We start from the raw sequence: 15117 nt of genomic DNA, 5'->3' as shown, positions 1-15117 counted from the left end.
CGCCAAGATGAAGCACCTGTTCGAGGCCGTTTTGAATTGTCTGGGGTACATGCTTGTGAGTGGAATCGCTGTGTCCTGTGGTCTCTGTGTTTGTATGGGGACCTGTCGTGGGGCGTGCCATGTGGGTGCATGAGGTGTAACACGGTGGGTCGTACCCAAGTGTGCCGGGGCTACTGCACATGCCCAGATCAGAAGAAGGGGTCACAGAGCCTGGGCATGGCGTGGAGTCTGTAGTCTGCTGCTGGGTGGGTGCAGAGAAGGCAGGTGGGGTGTTTGGTGCACGCCTGGTGGACACGTAGGGATGACACCAGGTAGGGGCTCAGGCCCGTGTCCCCCAAGTGCCATTCGGGAAGTCCCAGGCACCTGACCTGGGGTTGACATCCTGCTTCCCAGAGTCTGAGGACAAGTACAAGGCACTAAGGAAGTTGTCTGATGTGATGAGCAAAATGGAAACTACTCTTACTGGGAAAGAGGATCTGAGGGCGATTCTTGTGTTGGGCTGGAGTCTAGGTCAAATGCTGTGAGTGGGGTCACTCTGGCTGCGCCCCTGTGGCCCGTCACCATGCTCGGGGAAAGTGCGCTCAGCCCATCCCTGTGACCCCACTGAGATCCCCGAACGCGGACCACGGGGCCGTGATCTTTACCGCGCATCTCCAATTAGCTCTGTTCCCAAAAAGTCTGCGTCCCTCAACATTTCTCTGCTCCCTTCACAATCTCCCTGCTCCCCCATCTTCTCTCCCCTACGATCCGTCTTCACCGACAGCGATGTGCAGAGAGCCTGGCACCTGGGCAGAGCAGCCTGCGCGGAACCCAGCGGCGAGGAAGGCAGGAGCTAGAAACGAAAACCACAGGCGGGAGGACGCGCTGCACAGACCCCACGTGCAGAAACTGGGCCAGGCCGCCGTTTGCACGCCCGCTTACGAGTGGCATGGCGAGGGCAGTGTTTATTTGGGAGGGGGCTGGGCTCAGGGAAGGAAACCGGCCAGCCGTAGCCGGGGCTGTGCCTCTCGTGGCGGGGCTTTCAGGAACGCCCCTTCGCCAGCTTCCTGTGAGCGTGAGTCAGAGCCCGGGGCACCCACCCAGCACCCTGCCAGTGTGTCCTGCAGACAGTGTGCAGGGCATGGGACGAGGAAGTAAGAGCACGGGCACTGGACAGCTGTTTTCTTCCGCCCTCTCTTTTGGACACCGAGACACAGCGCTCCATGTTAAAGTGCGCACTGCCGTGGCTTTGGGTGCACCCAGCAGGCTGTGCGGCCATCGCCTGTGCAGAGCGCCAGAGCGTCTCCCGTATTCCTGCCGCCAGCCTGGGCTCATTTGTCACAGCTGCTGTAAGAGACAGATCCCAACAGAGGGACTGGCAACCTACATCTGTTCTTGGTTCATTGGTCCATGCACCCGGCACCCATCCATGCACCCAGTGCTCCATGCATCCTTCCATTGACCCATGCACTCACCCAGCAACCCATCCACCCAACCCTTTATCCATCCATGCATCCTCCACCCAGCCCTCTATCCCTCCATCCATCCCTCCACATACCCATCCATCCTTCCATCCATCCTTCCATTGATCATGCACTCACCCAACAACCCATCCACCCAACCCTTTATCCATCCATCCATGCATGCATCCATCCATCTTCCCATCCATCCATCAACCCATCCATGCATCCATCCATCCTTCCACTTATCCATGAATTCACCCATCACCATCCACTCTTTCATTCCTCCATCCATACCTTCATCTATCCATCCCTCCATCCATCCATCGGCCCATCCATCCACCCAACTGTCCATCCATATCTATCTGTTGTGTATCCATCATCTATCCATCCATTCATCCAGTTATCTGTCCACCTATCCACCCATATCTATCTGTTATCTGTCCACCCACCTATCCATCTCTATCTATCATCTGTATCACGGTGGTTCATGACCAGTCGCGACTTAGCCTCTCACCCCAGGGGACATAGGGCAATGCCTGCAGATGTTTCTGGACAGCCCAATGTGGGAGGAAGAAATGGTACTGGCGTCTGGCAAGTGCAGACCAGGGACGCCACCCAATGCCCTAGAGTGCACAACAGAGTAACACAGCCTGAATGCCACCAGTGCCCTATCAGAGAGACCATGCCCTGGTCCTGTGTGTATCTGAGACTTGATTCTGGAAGCTTCTGTGGCTTTTCTAGGATGGGTGCTAAAATGTGACCTTCCTCTTGGGATCGTCCCCGGTCCCACGCGGAACACACACACAGCCGGTCCCCACCCCTGCTCCCATTCACAACATCCCTGGCACCACATGGACCCGGCGAGGGAAACCCTCGTCCGGGAAGCCCTCCTGGATTTCTTCCCACCTCAGCGCCTTGCAATCTGGAGCCCAGGTCTGCATCTCAATATTTTGAATTTTTCCCCTCTGCCCAAAACAGCACAGAGCCTGGCACGTGACGACTTCTTTAATGCCCAGATTAATGTCCCCAGGGACGTCCCTGCAGCTGCTCCCTGAACACGGTCACAGGGTCTTGATTCCCTGTGGTGTTCTTGGCCCCAGGGGAGAAGCCAATAGGGGCCGTGGCAGGTAGGGATCACCTCCTGGGGGCTCCAAGTCGGGGAGGCAGCGCGCGGTGGCAGGTGCACATGGGGCTCTCCGGATCCTGCCCACCCACCCTGTCGGCTCCAGAGCCATGAAGGGGAATTTGAAAGGGGGGCCCGCAGCCGCGGTGCATTGCCGGCCGGTGGTGACAGCAAGAGGAGGCACAGGCAGGGCCCACCTGCCCGGCCAAGGGGTTCTCCAGGGGGGCAGTGAGTGGTGTTTACCCACCTGCTACCTGCTACCCTGTCACCAACTGTCCCTTCCTGCCCACCACTGCCTTGTCCTGAACACAACAACACAGTGAATGGTTGGGTAGGGGTCCCAGGTGAGCCTTGCAGAGGGCCCAGCTGCCCCACCTGCATCCCGGATCAGGGGTCCCAGGTGAGCCTTGCAGAGGGCCCAGCTGCCCCACCCGCATCCCGGGTCAGGGGTCCCAGGTGAGCCTTGCAGAGGGCTCAGCTGCCCCACCTGCACCCAGGTCAGGGGTCCCAGGTGAGCCTTGCAAGGGCCCGGCTGCCCCACCCACACCCCAGGTTAGGGGTCCCAGATGAGCCTTGCAGAGGGCCCAGCTGCCCTACCCGCACCCTGGGTCAGGGCCCCAGCCAGGATATTGGGGACGTCATGCAGAACCCAGCACCCTCCGGCGGCTCACATCCATCCTCCCGGGCGCCATCACCGGCACTGGGCGCCATGGCAGGGACACACCCCTCCACCTGCGCCCACGCTGGGTGTGCCAGTGGCCACAGAAACGCCATGCCGGCAGCACAGAAACCTCCAAAAAGAAAAAAAGCATTAAAAAAACCCAGACTCCGTGGCCGCGCGTGCCCGAGGCGACTGGGGAGGGCACATTCCCCGCAGCGCCATGGGCGTCTTTCTGGGGCGACAGGGGAGCGCCTGGTCCCCGGGTCCCCGGGTCCCCGCAGTCTCCGCAGCCCGGGGCACGCACTGCACCAGCAACACGACCAGGTTCTCCCCCCCCCCCCAAGAAGCGGGGTTCAGTTTGCGCGGAGAAGCACGTGGTGTAGCATTGGGCGTCCTCCCGTGTGACCCGCTGCGGAGGAGCGCGGCGGGGGGGGGGGGGGGGGCCCTACTCCCTGCTGCCTAGACGCGGAGGGTGCTGGGGGGCGGCGGGCGGAGGGCGGCTGTGCACCTGCTGCAACACCCACTGCCTCGGGGGATCCGCCGGGACCCCGCGGTGGCGTTCAAGGCTGCGCCCCCGGACAGGTGCCCTCCACCCTGTGGCTGCTGGGGGCAGTTTCCGCGCCCAACGGCTCGGCACCGGGTCCCGGGGCAGGGCGCAGCGCTGCGGGGGGCTGCCGCGGCTCCGGGGGTGGCCCCCGCGTGCGCCCCCGACACCCCGCCGCGGCCGCCGGGCCTCCCCTCGCCCCCAGGGCGGCGCGGGCGCAGCGCGGGCTCACCTGCAGTGTCAGAGGGCCGCCCGGCGGCGCGGGGCCCCGGCGCCTGCACTCAGGAAGCCCGCCGTCCTCATTCTGCCCGCGGCTGCCGGCGGAGGGGCGGCCCCCTCGGAAAGGCCCGTGTCAGCAGAGGCCCGGCCTGCGCTCCCGCCCCACGTCACCCCGGGCCGGCGGCGAATGCAAATGCGCCGCGGAGCCCACCTCCCACCTCCCGGGGCGCAGCCGCCCGGCAGGCAGGGTGGGTACAGAGGAAACTCGTTTTGAAATTTCCTGTGCAACGAACCGTCGGTGCGCGCTGTCGAGGGCCAGGCCCCGGGAGGCTCCCCCGCCGCCCTGCCCGAGGCGGGGTGCGGGCCCCCGCAGCCCCGGAGGCGGGGGCAGCTCGCGCCAGGCGGCGGGGAGACCCTGCAGCCCCGGGGCGCGCCGCCCCGCAACCTCCAGGCGCCCCTGCCTGCGCCACCACGGCCTCCTCCTTCGCGGGCGCGCGGGCTGGCGGGCACACGGGCGGGGGAGCGCGCACGCCCACCCACACGGACCTAATTCCTGTTTCTGTTGTTTTGTTTTGTGTTTTTCAACTAAAAAAAAAAAAAGAGAGACAGAGAGAGAGTGAAAAGAAAACGGCCAGCAGACCATATTTCGTTGCACATCCTGGCGTTGTGCGCATTGCGACACGTTTTCACGTGCCATGGGGTGCGCCTGGCTGCGGTCCCTCCACGGCCCTCGGGGGGCGGGGGTGGAGGTGGGGGGGGTCCGGGGCGCCGCGTTCACGCTGCAAGGTGCACACGGACGTTTCCACAACTCAACCGGGTGGATTCACATGCGGATGAGCGATGGGAGGGAGGGGGAAGGTGCTGGAAAGGTGCGCCAGCCAGCGCGCGGCGTTCCGGGGTCTGGCACCTGTGTTCCGTGCAAGGGGACAGTTCTGCGGACACCGGGCCGATGTTCTGGAAGGTTCAGGCCGGGCCGCTCTGCCGCGGGGGAAGGCTCGGCGGTCCCTCGGTGTGCCTTGCATAGACCCTATCTGCGCATATCTGTCACCTGCCCATCGGGGACACACCGTCCATTGAGGACATAGTCATCATTTATCTACTGTATTTCTGCGCATCTCTCAGTTGTCCAAGTATCGGCCACCTGTTGTCAACTACTTATCTCCTTCCACCGCTCTTCCGAATCCATGTCTCACCCTATCAGCCGTGTGTCCGTATCTATCGATATCTATTAGTATCGGGGATCCCTGGGTGGTGCAGAGGTTTGGCGCCTGCCTTTGGCCCAGGGCCCGATCCTGGACTCCCGGGATCGAGTCCCTCATCCGGCTCCCTGCATGGAGCCTGCTTCTCCCTCCTCCTGTGTCTCTGCCTCTCTCTCTCTCTCTCTCTCTCTCTGTCTATCATGAATAAATAAATAAATCTTAAAAAAAAATCTATTAGTACCTATCAATAAGTAGCTACCCTATGAGTCTCTTGCTACCCACCTCTATGTGTCAATACCGAGCAGCGTCTATCCAGCTCTCATCCCTGTACATACATTATCTATTTGCCAATCATGTATCAGCCATCATCCATATTTATCTTCTCTATCATTTATCTGTCCTTTCATATCTTTGCACCCATTCATCTGTCCACCCTTCATCCATCGATCTGTTCGTCGTCACCTCTACCCATCTACCCATCCATCCATCAGCTCCATCCATCTATGCACCCACCCATCTGTCCATGCCTCAGTGCATTGATCTATTCATCTCTTATCTCTATGTATCTACATATCCATCCATCAGCCATCAGCCATCCATCCATCATACCTACTTCCCTATGCATCTATCATACTTATCTACATATCTCCCCATACATCCATCGTATCCATCATCTATCGTAGCATGTCTATCATATGTACCTATTGGTCTATCATTCTATTATCTATCATAACCATCCGTTCATCCATCCATCCATCGTATCCATGTATCTATCCATCCATCATATCATATGTGTCCATCCATCGTCCATCTATCCATCCATCATATGGACCTATGTATTTATCATCCATCACGCATCTATTGACCTAGGACTATTGTCCACCCACTCTTCCTCCTGTCTATTTACGAATGCCATGCACGTATAGACTGTGGCGGTCTTGTGTTGGAAGTTCCCACGCATGATGAACGGGTCAGCCCCACACGGACGAGGTCTTGGCGCTGACATGCTGCAGAAGGTGTGGGCCCATCTCCGCCACGACACCGTTGATGGTTGCCATTCAAGAGTCCAGGCTGCCGGGCTTCTGGGAGATGGTGCTATGTACCAGTATCCACAGGACGCTGTACCTAACAGATCCCAGATCTGTAGGGCCTGTTGGGTAGATATGAGCTCTAGGATGCTGAGTGACTCACTGGGCCTTTGTCTTCCTGAGGTAAGTTCTCTCATCTTCAACCAGATCAGATGGGATTCACCTGTATCCACTGTCCCGTTACTTCCAAACGGGGACGGGTTCTAGCAGCCAGTCGTAGAACAACCCCAGGGCAAGAGTTACGGCCTTCAAACGATGAGATGAATACCTGTGTGCCGGATCCATCCCCATTGGCCATATGTGTCCAAGCCTGCATCCTGGAGTCGAGACCCCGGTGTGGACACGCAGCTATAGCTCATGGTTGGAACACTGCGACCGTAAGGAAGAAGACCATAAATATTTGCACTTTTGAGATCCACATGGTTCTTTTTTTTCTTCCTAAAGATTTTATGTATTTATTCATGAGAGACAGAGAGAGGCAGAGACACAGGCAGAGGGAGAAAGAAGCAGGCTCCCTGTGGGGATCCCGATGCAGGACTTGATCCCAGGACCCTGGGGTCACGCCCTGGGCCAAAGGCAGATACTCAACCACTGGGCCACCAAGGTGTCCCAGACTCTGCGGTTGTCATGAACACACCAGAGGCCATATGTAACCAAACGGGCACAGCAGCATTCCAATAAAACTTTATTGACAAAACCAAGTTGGGGGCCACATCAGGCATGAAGGCTGAGTTTCTGAGCTCTGCTCTGTGCACCTCCCCCCCATGCATGTGGCTGTCGTCAGGGCAGAACAATGAGGACGGTGGCCATTAAGCTGCACAGTCGAGGCCAGCTGTGAATGCACGTTGCCATGGTCATGCTGGGGGGCGTGCACCCGGCATACACATGGACTAGTGTCCTTCGTGGGGTCTGGAAAGTGCCCCAGAGCCCAGAAATGTCTCATCCTGCTGCTAAGGGAGCCGCTGGGTATGGGCCAACTGACTCTCTGTGGCTGGCTCCTTTGGGGCTGGCCGTAAGGACGCCAGAGGGACCGGATGTCCCTGTGCCCTGGGGAGCCAGGGACTGGTTCTGAGCAAGGGACAGGAATCTGCAGTTTCCAAAATAGCAGCTTGGGGCCTGGGAAACCAGGCTGGGCTTCATCAGAGCACCGTGTACGGTCTGGCAAGGACGCACAGTTCCTGGCATGTGGACGGCTGTCTGCCCCCCCACCCAGGCCCCCAGCTGGGGACGGAGAGGCCAGGCTGAGACCTGCTGGACACAGCCGGTTCCTTCCAATGGCATGAGTTCCCTTCTTGTGGGGGATCCCCCTCAGACCGCGAGCTCCCGCAGGGCACCTCCTAAGGGGGTGGTCACGGGGGTCAGAGGGCTCCACTGGCCTGCCAACCGCAGACTCGTCTCCTCATGCATCCCCGCCGTCTGCAGCATGCGCGTCCCCAGAGGCAGCCCGGGCCCTAGAAGGCACCCCTGGATGGTGTCAGAGGGCGGGAGGCAGAGGGGTCACAGACAACCTGCCCCCCTGGGGACACATTTACCTGCTCCTATGCTTGGGATGGAGACCCCGGGAGCACCTGCTCCTTCCATGTCACAGTTTCGGGAGAAGGACAAGAGCTGTGCAGCCTGCTGTCCTCCGAGCTCGGCTTCGCCGTTAAGACAGCAGCATTTTGGTCAGCATCCATGCAGCTCACTTCGCATGTCACCCGTGGTCAGAACTGGGTTTTGAGGCCACCTCCAGGGACCAGGGTCGTCAGTGGGCAGCTGGGGCTGAGCGCAGGGAGCTGCGGTCAGACTCACCCGGCAGCCACCCGCGGGGTCTGGGGCACACGGGACCCAGACAATGTGCGGGAAGCACAGCCCGCGGCATGGCTGTCTGTCCGTCCAGCAGGGACTAAGTAACTAACTAACCAACCGGCGGCAATGTTTGTGCTCCGTGACGTGGTTTGCACGTCTGATCTCCAGGCGCACGGCCCAGGGCGCACGGGCACCGCCTGAGTCTGGTTCGGGACCACGGGAGGTCTGGTCCCGGTCCCCGGGAGGGGTCAGTGCGGGTCAGCGGTCAGCAGCGCGGGCGACCAGGAGCCTGCGTCTGTGTCTCTGCTTGGTTCTGCACGTTTTAGGTCCTCAGCGTCGTGGAGCGTTCATCCCGACGCGTCCGGATCCGTGCGCAGGGCAGCGGGGTTTCCACCTCCGCCCCCGGACAGCGCGGCGTCCCGATCCGTGGTGCCATGGTGGACACCTGCGTGCACCCCGGCTCGTCTTAACCATCAGCCCTTGGTCCGGGCACAGGGGAGCGCTGCAGACGTGTGCGTCTGCGGATGAATCCACGGGTCCCCGTCCCTCGGGGTGTGCGATACGCGGGCATTGCGCCTGCACGGAGATGCGTGGGGGGACCTCCGCCAGCGCGCTCTCTGCCCGGTTGCCGCGATGCTTTCCCGCCCCGCGGCGGGCGGCGGGACGCACGGAGGAGTGAGCGCATGGCAGGGCCACCTAGGGATGGCCGGTGCCAAGGCGGCAGGCGCCCAGCCCTGCTGGTACCCACACCTGTGCATCTGGGGGGCTCTCCTGCGGGTGCACCGCGCGCTCGCTGTTCTGGGCAGAGCGGGTCACCCGGCACCAAGGAGGGGATGGGGCTGCCCACGCGGGAAGCCCAGCCCCACCGGACCCCGGGAGGTGGCGCGGACCCCCAGCACGCCGCGTGCGTCCGCGGGAGCCTCGCATCAGTTGTGCTGCCGTCCTGCTCCGTCTGTCCGTCACCGGCTTCCCTTCTGTGCCCCCCTGGGTGGCTCCCTGCGCCCGTCCCCGGAGCTGGGCGACGACGCAGGAAGGGAAGCCGCACCCGCCCTGCGCGCAGCGCCGCTCCCTATCTGGGCCCCCATCTGGCGGTGGCCGTTGCTCTCTAGTTGGCATCGGTGAGACGGTGCAAGGAAACGGGCTGGCGGCTGCAGGAGGCCCAGCTGCGCTGCAGGGTCCGCGTGAAGGTGGCCCGCTGCCAGGCCGCAGGGGCGTCGCCGTGTCACCCACCCTCCCCCCTCGTCTTGCACCCCAGGGGCCAGCGGTTTGCATCGTGCTCTCCACGCCCTGGGCCAACACGCCACGTGTCCAGCAGGCAAACGGTGGGACGTGTCCGGGGTCCCGGAGAGAGACGCCTCAACGAGGCCGGCCCGAGGGTGGATGGGGCTCAGCAGGCTCTGACACCTGCTGCCCCCACGGAAGACCTCGGGGTAGGGGAGTGATGCTCACAGGGTCCTGGGGACACGTTGCATGTGCTTGTGCAAGGCGGGTGATGCCCGCACCCGGGAAGCCACACGGGAGGGCACGGCCGACTTCTCCCCATGCACCCAGCGCTCCAAACTGCCCCATTTTATTCTTCATTGTGATTCAGGGATGAGTTGCCTTTCTAAAAGCTCCCCACTTTATTACTGATTTACTGATTGCTTATTACATCATTTTTAAAAGCTCCCATATTTGAAACCCCCGAGACTGCGAGCGTTCCAAGGCGCTATCACAAGTGACCACAATATCACCAGCGGCCGTCACCCTGTGGTGCCTGAGGCCCCCCCCAGAACCTACCCCCCAGTCCCCCCAGAACCTACCCCCGGGTCCCCCCAGAACCTACCCCCGCAGAACCTACCCCCCAGAGTCCCCCCAGAACCTACCCCCCAAGGTCCCCCCGAGGGTCCCCCCAGAACCTACCACCCAGAGTCCTCCCCAAGGTCCCCCCAGAACCAACTCCCCAGGTTCCCCCCAAGAACCTACCCCCCCAGGGTCCCCCCCAGAACCTACCCCCCAGGGTCCCCCCAGAACCTACCCCCCCAGGGTGCCCCCGAAAACCCACCCCCCAGAACAGCCCCCCCAGGGTCCCCCCAGAACCTACCCCCCCCAAGGTACCCCCAGAACCGACACATTATCTTCATCATTCAAAACATGAAATCGTATGTAAAAATACATACAAGGCGTAATAGACACTTTACGATGTAAATACATAAAACACAGATTTAAAATACAAAAGACACAAAATGAAATATGTTACAGATAACATAGTATATTGTATGATCATTTAATATAATCTATAATCAAAAATATATAAACTATATATATTCATAGTTTATGATTTACATATTTTATGTTACAGATTGTTGTGTTATTATAGTATATATATTTTATTTTTATTTTTTTTATTCAAGAGCATTATCAATGCCTTGAGATTTTATTTTATTTATTTATTTTTATTTATGATAGTCACAGAGAGAGAGAGAGAGAGAGAGAGAGAGAGGCAGAGACCCAGGCAGAGGGAGAAGCAGGCTCCATGCAGGGAGCCCAATGCGGGACTCGATCCCGGGTCTCCAGGATCGCGCCCTGGGCCAAAGGCAGGCGCCACACCGCTGCGCCACCCAGGGATCCCCAGTATATATATTTTATATATATCCTATATGTATATACATAACATATACATATAATATACAAATGCATATAATTATTATACAACATATGTACACATAATTATAATACAATATATTATATGTACACATATACTATGTATTACATAATTATATATTTTATATGTAATATATACTTATATATTATGTACTGTTACATTATATACACATTATAGATTATAGATAATGTAATGTGTTAATATACATATATAATATATATGTACAATATATACATATAATGTACATACATGTCTTTTTTTGTACATACATGTCTATATAATATATACACACATGCTATGTATTATATAATTATATATATATTTACATTTATAACATATAGCTGTATATTATATATTGTTTGATTATACATTATATATTGTTACATATTATATAGATATGTACATGTATGCATATAATTTTTTTAAAGATCTTTAAAAAATTTATTCATGAGAGAGAGAGAGAGAGAGAGAGAGGCAGAGACACAGGCAGAGGGAGAAGCAGGCTCCATGCAGGGGAGGCTGACGCGGGACTCAATCCTGGGTCTCCAGGATCACACCCTGGGCTGAAGGCAGCTGCTAAACCGCTGAGCCACCCAGGGATCCCCAAACATATAATTATAATATATTAACAGATATACCATGTTATATATAATTATATATATTTTTAAATGCTGTACTTATGTATTTTATATGATGGATTATATAATACACCAGTGGTATACAAGTGTGTATAACCTAATATAATCTATATGACATAATCAATACATAATAGTCCGTGTACAATATAACATGATCCATACACAATATAATATAGTTTTTATATAACATCGCACACACAGCACATTTTTTTTTTTTTTCACACAGCACATTTTATCCACATTTCTGCAGACTCCGAGCGTCTTGGCATGCGTTTCCCATGAAGCAGCACGGTGGGTGCATCTCTGGTGCGATGTCACAGCTGCCCCTAGGCGCCTGTGCCCCCGGACAAAGCCATGATGGTCACACGCACACGGGCCTGGGTACACACAGGCGCACACGCAGCCCGTCCTCGGCAAACGTGCGGCGCTCTGTCGCAACCATCTGCGGGGAGTCCGACCTGGACTGGGCTCTGCGCCCCAGGGGCCACGCTGGAAAGTGCTCTGGGGTGTGGGTCATCGATAACCTGGCGGGTGGTTGGCCGTCACGACCCTCCCACGTGCACGCCTGGCTCGTTTTTAGACACCCGCGCCGTGGAGAGCTTGGGAATGCCAGACATACGTGTGCTGCAGCGCTTGCTGTGCACACAGGATGGGGATTCGGGACACAGCCACCATGTCAGCGAGAAAGCGCACGGGGACAGAGCCCTGGAGCGGCAGGTGCGCAGGTGCGGCTCCACCTGGGCCCCGCCAGGCGTCCCTGGGTGTCCCGAATCCTCAGGGGCCCTCGCCCGCTTGCTGAACCCACCAGGTCAGGGCGTCTTCCCTGTTTGACCTTGGGATTCCTCATCCCGGGTCTCGTCTTGCCTGGAGGTAAAGTTCATGAAGTGGCTCCTGTTAATCGACGCGTTCTGAAGGCTTTGGGAACGACCTCATCGACGCCAAAGGACTGCATGTCTAGTGGGGGATCAGGTGCTGTGGGACCTGGGAGGACATGGCTGGGGAAGTCGCGGCCTGAGAGTGGAGACACCCAGCAGAGACGCCGGGGCCTGGTGGTCAAGGTTGGCGTCCACGGGGAACGAGTCGGGCGGAGAGCAGGTGTGCGGGATATGAGGTGACCACAGAGCCGCGTCCCCTCGGTGCTGGTGCTCCCCGAAACCCACAACCCCAGTCTCACCGTGAGAAGAGCACCCACACGAGTAAACCCCAACAGTGGTGCGTCCTACAAAATCCCCGGCCAGCAGGCCTCCGAAATGCCAAAAGCTCCCCAGCACCGGGGCGCGTCTGAGAAAGTGTCACGGCCCAGGGCGACCCCAGGAGACGGGCCGCCTAGCATGTCACTGGTAGGGGGGACGGGTGGCGGTACCGCCCCTGCCTTCTCTGTGCTGACCCCTGCATCACCCTGACCCCTCAGCATGGGTGGCCAGGACTGGACGTGGGGTCTCCCTGGGCCCTGGATGCAGCACCAGCGCTGTGGGAGGGCCGGGCCGCCAGTCGGCCTCCTGAGGGGTCTCCGCCAGCCCCGCTCCTTCCTCGACAGGCTTCCCGAAGCCCTCAGCTCCCAAGGAGGGCTGGTCTGCAGCAGGGGTGGGGTGTCGGGGGCTTGCCTGGGTGTCCAGGATCTCCGCGAGCTTCTGCAACAGTCAAGGGGCTGATCCTGAGGCGTCTGTCTGGTACTTGTGGGTCCACCCACAGACTGCACCCACCCTATGTGGTTTGGGGTTTTCCTCTGGGGTCAGCGTGACGCCACCCCTCGTCTCAAGTCCTGTGGTCACAGCGAACACAGTCCTGCTTGGGGCCAGGGGCACGTCTTCCCTGCTTCTCAGACTCTCCTGTTTTCCAGAGCTCAGAAATGGAGCAAACAGCCTCATTTGTCTGTCTACACCTGTGTGTGTGTGTGTGTGTGTCTGTGAGGTCTGTATTGATCCATCATCTACCTGTCAATCATTTCTATCCATCCACCATCCATCCATCTGTCCATTTATCCATCGACTGATCGATCAATCCACCATCCATCCATCCACCATCTATGTATCTATATGCTTATCTATAATTTATTTATCAATCATCTATCGACCTATCTCCCTATGTGGCATCTCTATATCTATCCACCCATCCGTCGTTTATCCATCACCCATGTATCCATCATCTAACTATCCATTAGCTATGTATCTACGTATCCATCCATCCACCCACCCAGCCACCCAGCCACCCATCACCTATGTATCTATGTATTTATCTATCATTTACATATCAATCATCTGTGTATGTGGGTGTCTGTCTATTGAGCTGGGCCAATGAGATGCATAGATACAGAGAGAGCTTTATTTTAAGGGGTTGGCTCACACACTTGTGCAGATGCAATTCCAGAATCTGCAGGTGGAAGCAGCAGTCTGGGGACCCGATGAAGACCGATGGTTTGAGCCCGAAGGCTGTTCTGCAGCCTGAATTCCTTCTTGCTCTGGGGAGCTCATTTTCTGTGCGTTTGTCTTCTTCAACTGATTGGACGAGGCCCACCAACGTTAGGGAAGGCAATGTCTTCTACTCAAAATCCACTGATTTCAATGTGCCATCACAAAATAGCATCACAGAAAGACCCAGAATAGTACCTGGCTACATATCTGAGCGCCATGCCCCAGCCAGGGTGACATGTAGAATTAACCATGATGAACGGATGGCCTTACGCGCCGAGAAGCTGGAGGGCTCACCTGTTTGTTTATCTGATTCATGCAGAGCAGAGAAAAATCTGTCCGCAGGGAGCCGACCGCCGGAGGACCCCACGGAGAACGCAACGCCTACGAGGCAAAGAACAAACCCCATCTGGTCCTCCCCTCTCCCCGAAACCTTCCAGTGGCCACGCCTGAGCCGGGGCATTCCTTTTCTCACAGGTAGTACAATCTCTGGTATTACAGTCTCGCAGGTACATCTCTGAACCCTGATGACGGTGGCGTGGCTCACGCGGGGTCCTGTCACTCGTCCGCAGCTGTTGTTCATGCAACACGCAGCTTTCTAGGTCTGACGCATTGCACCTGCCCATCCCACAGGTACCCGGGCGCCTGCTAGGTGGGCTTTCACAGGGGGACGCTGTCGGCTTCACACCTGCTCCCAGAACTCTTGCTGAGAACAAATCTGGTTTATGAAACCCGCGGAGTGATGCCCCGTGGCTCTTTCAAAGCTAAAATAATGCTTGAGGGGAAGCCTTAGAGGAGAATATGACTCCGTGAAGGTGTGACACTTGCTATCCCGTGGATGGACCGTGAACATACGACGCTCATGAGAGAAGCCGGACACACGAGGGCTGCACGGCGTCTGATTCTATTGACATGAAATGTCCAACACAGGTGAATCTAGGGCAGAAAAAAGTGATTTACTGACTGCCAGGCGCTGGGGAGTGGGACGGGGAGAGACTGCCTAATGCGGATGGGGGGTGTCCTTTGGGGACATGAGAATGTTCTGGAACTAAGTAGAGCCGGTGGTTGCACAACCGGGAGCATGTGCGCTAAATGCCATTGCACCGTTCACTTCAAGATGGTGAATTTTATGTGACGTAAACTCCACCTCCGCCCAGAAAAATACCCGTTTGAAGATAACCGGGCTGACGCCTTTGGGACTGGGGCCAAGGGAGGAGGGCTCCTGTTTGTGCCACTGATAAGACTTTTTTTTTCTTTCCTATTCTCCAATCTCCAAAAGGGTTTCCGAGAAGGCTGAGTGGGCCAGGTGTGATTGCAAGCATGCAGGTGGTGCATGCTTTGGTAAAGTTGCTGAATTGTTTCT

The 15117-nt window shown here is 57.2% G+C and overlaps 2 protein-coding genes across 2 annotated transcripts in view; both read right to left on the bottom strand.

Annotated features, from left to right (window-relative positions):
• LOC140627721 (probable bifunctional dTTP/UTP pyrophosphatase/methyltransferase protein) overlaps positions 1–4139 on the bottom strand; it is a 60591-nt gene extending 56452 nt beyond the window's left edge. Inside the window, exon 1 of the mRNA XM_072816263.1 lies at positions 4003–4139. The gene's annotated coding sequence lies outside the window, so the exon portion shown is untranslated. The remainder of the gene's footprint in view (positions 1–4002) is intronic.
• LOC140627722 (S-geranylgeranyl-glutathione receptor P2RY8-like) overlaps positions 1–4139 on the bottom strand; it is a 36929-nt gene extending 32790 nt beyond the window's left edge. The window contains exon 1 of the mRNA XM_072816265.1: positions 4003–4139. The gene's annotated coding sequence lies outside the window, so the exon portion shown is untranslated. The remainder of the gene's footprint in view (positions 1–4002) is intronic.
• Positions 4140–15117: the final 10978 nt, after the last annotated feature.

Source organism: Canis lupus, chromosome X, assembly GCF_048164855.1.
Source record: "Canis lupus baileyi chromosome X, mCanLup2.hap1, whole genome shotgun sequence".
Lineage (NCBI taxonomy): Eukaryota > Metazoa > Chordata > Mammalia > Carnivora > Canidae > Canis > Canis lupus.
The sequence above is the reverse complement of the archived record's forward strand: the minus strand, read 5'-3'. Positions and strand labels throughout refer to the sequence as shown.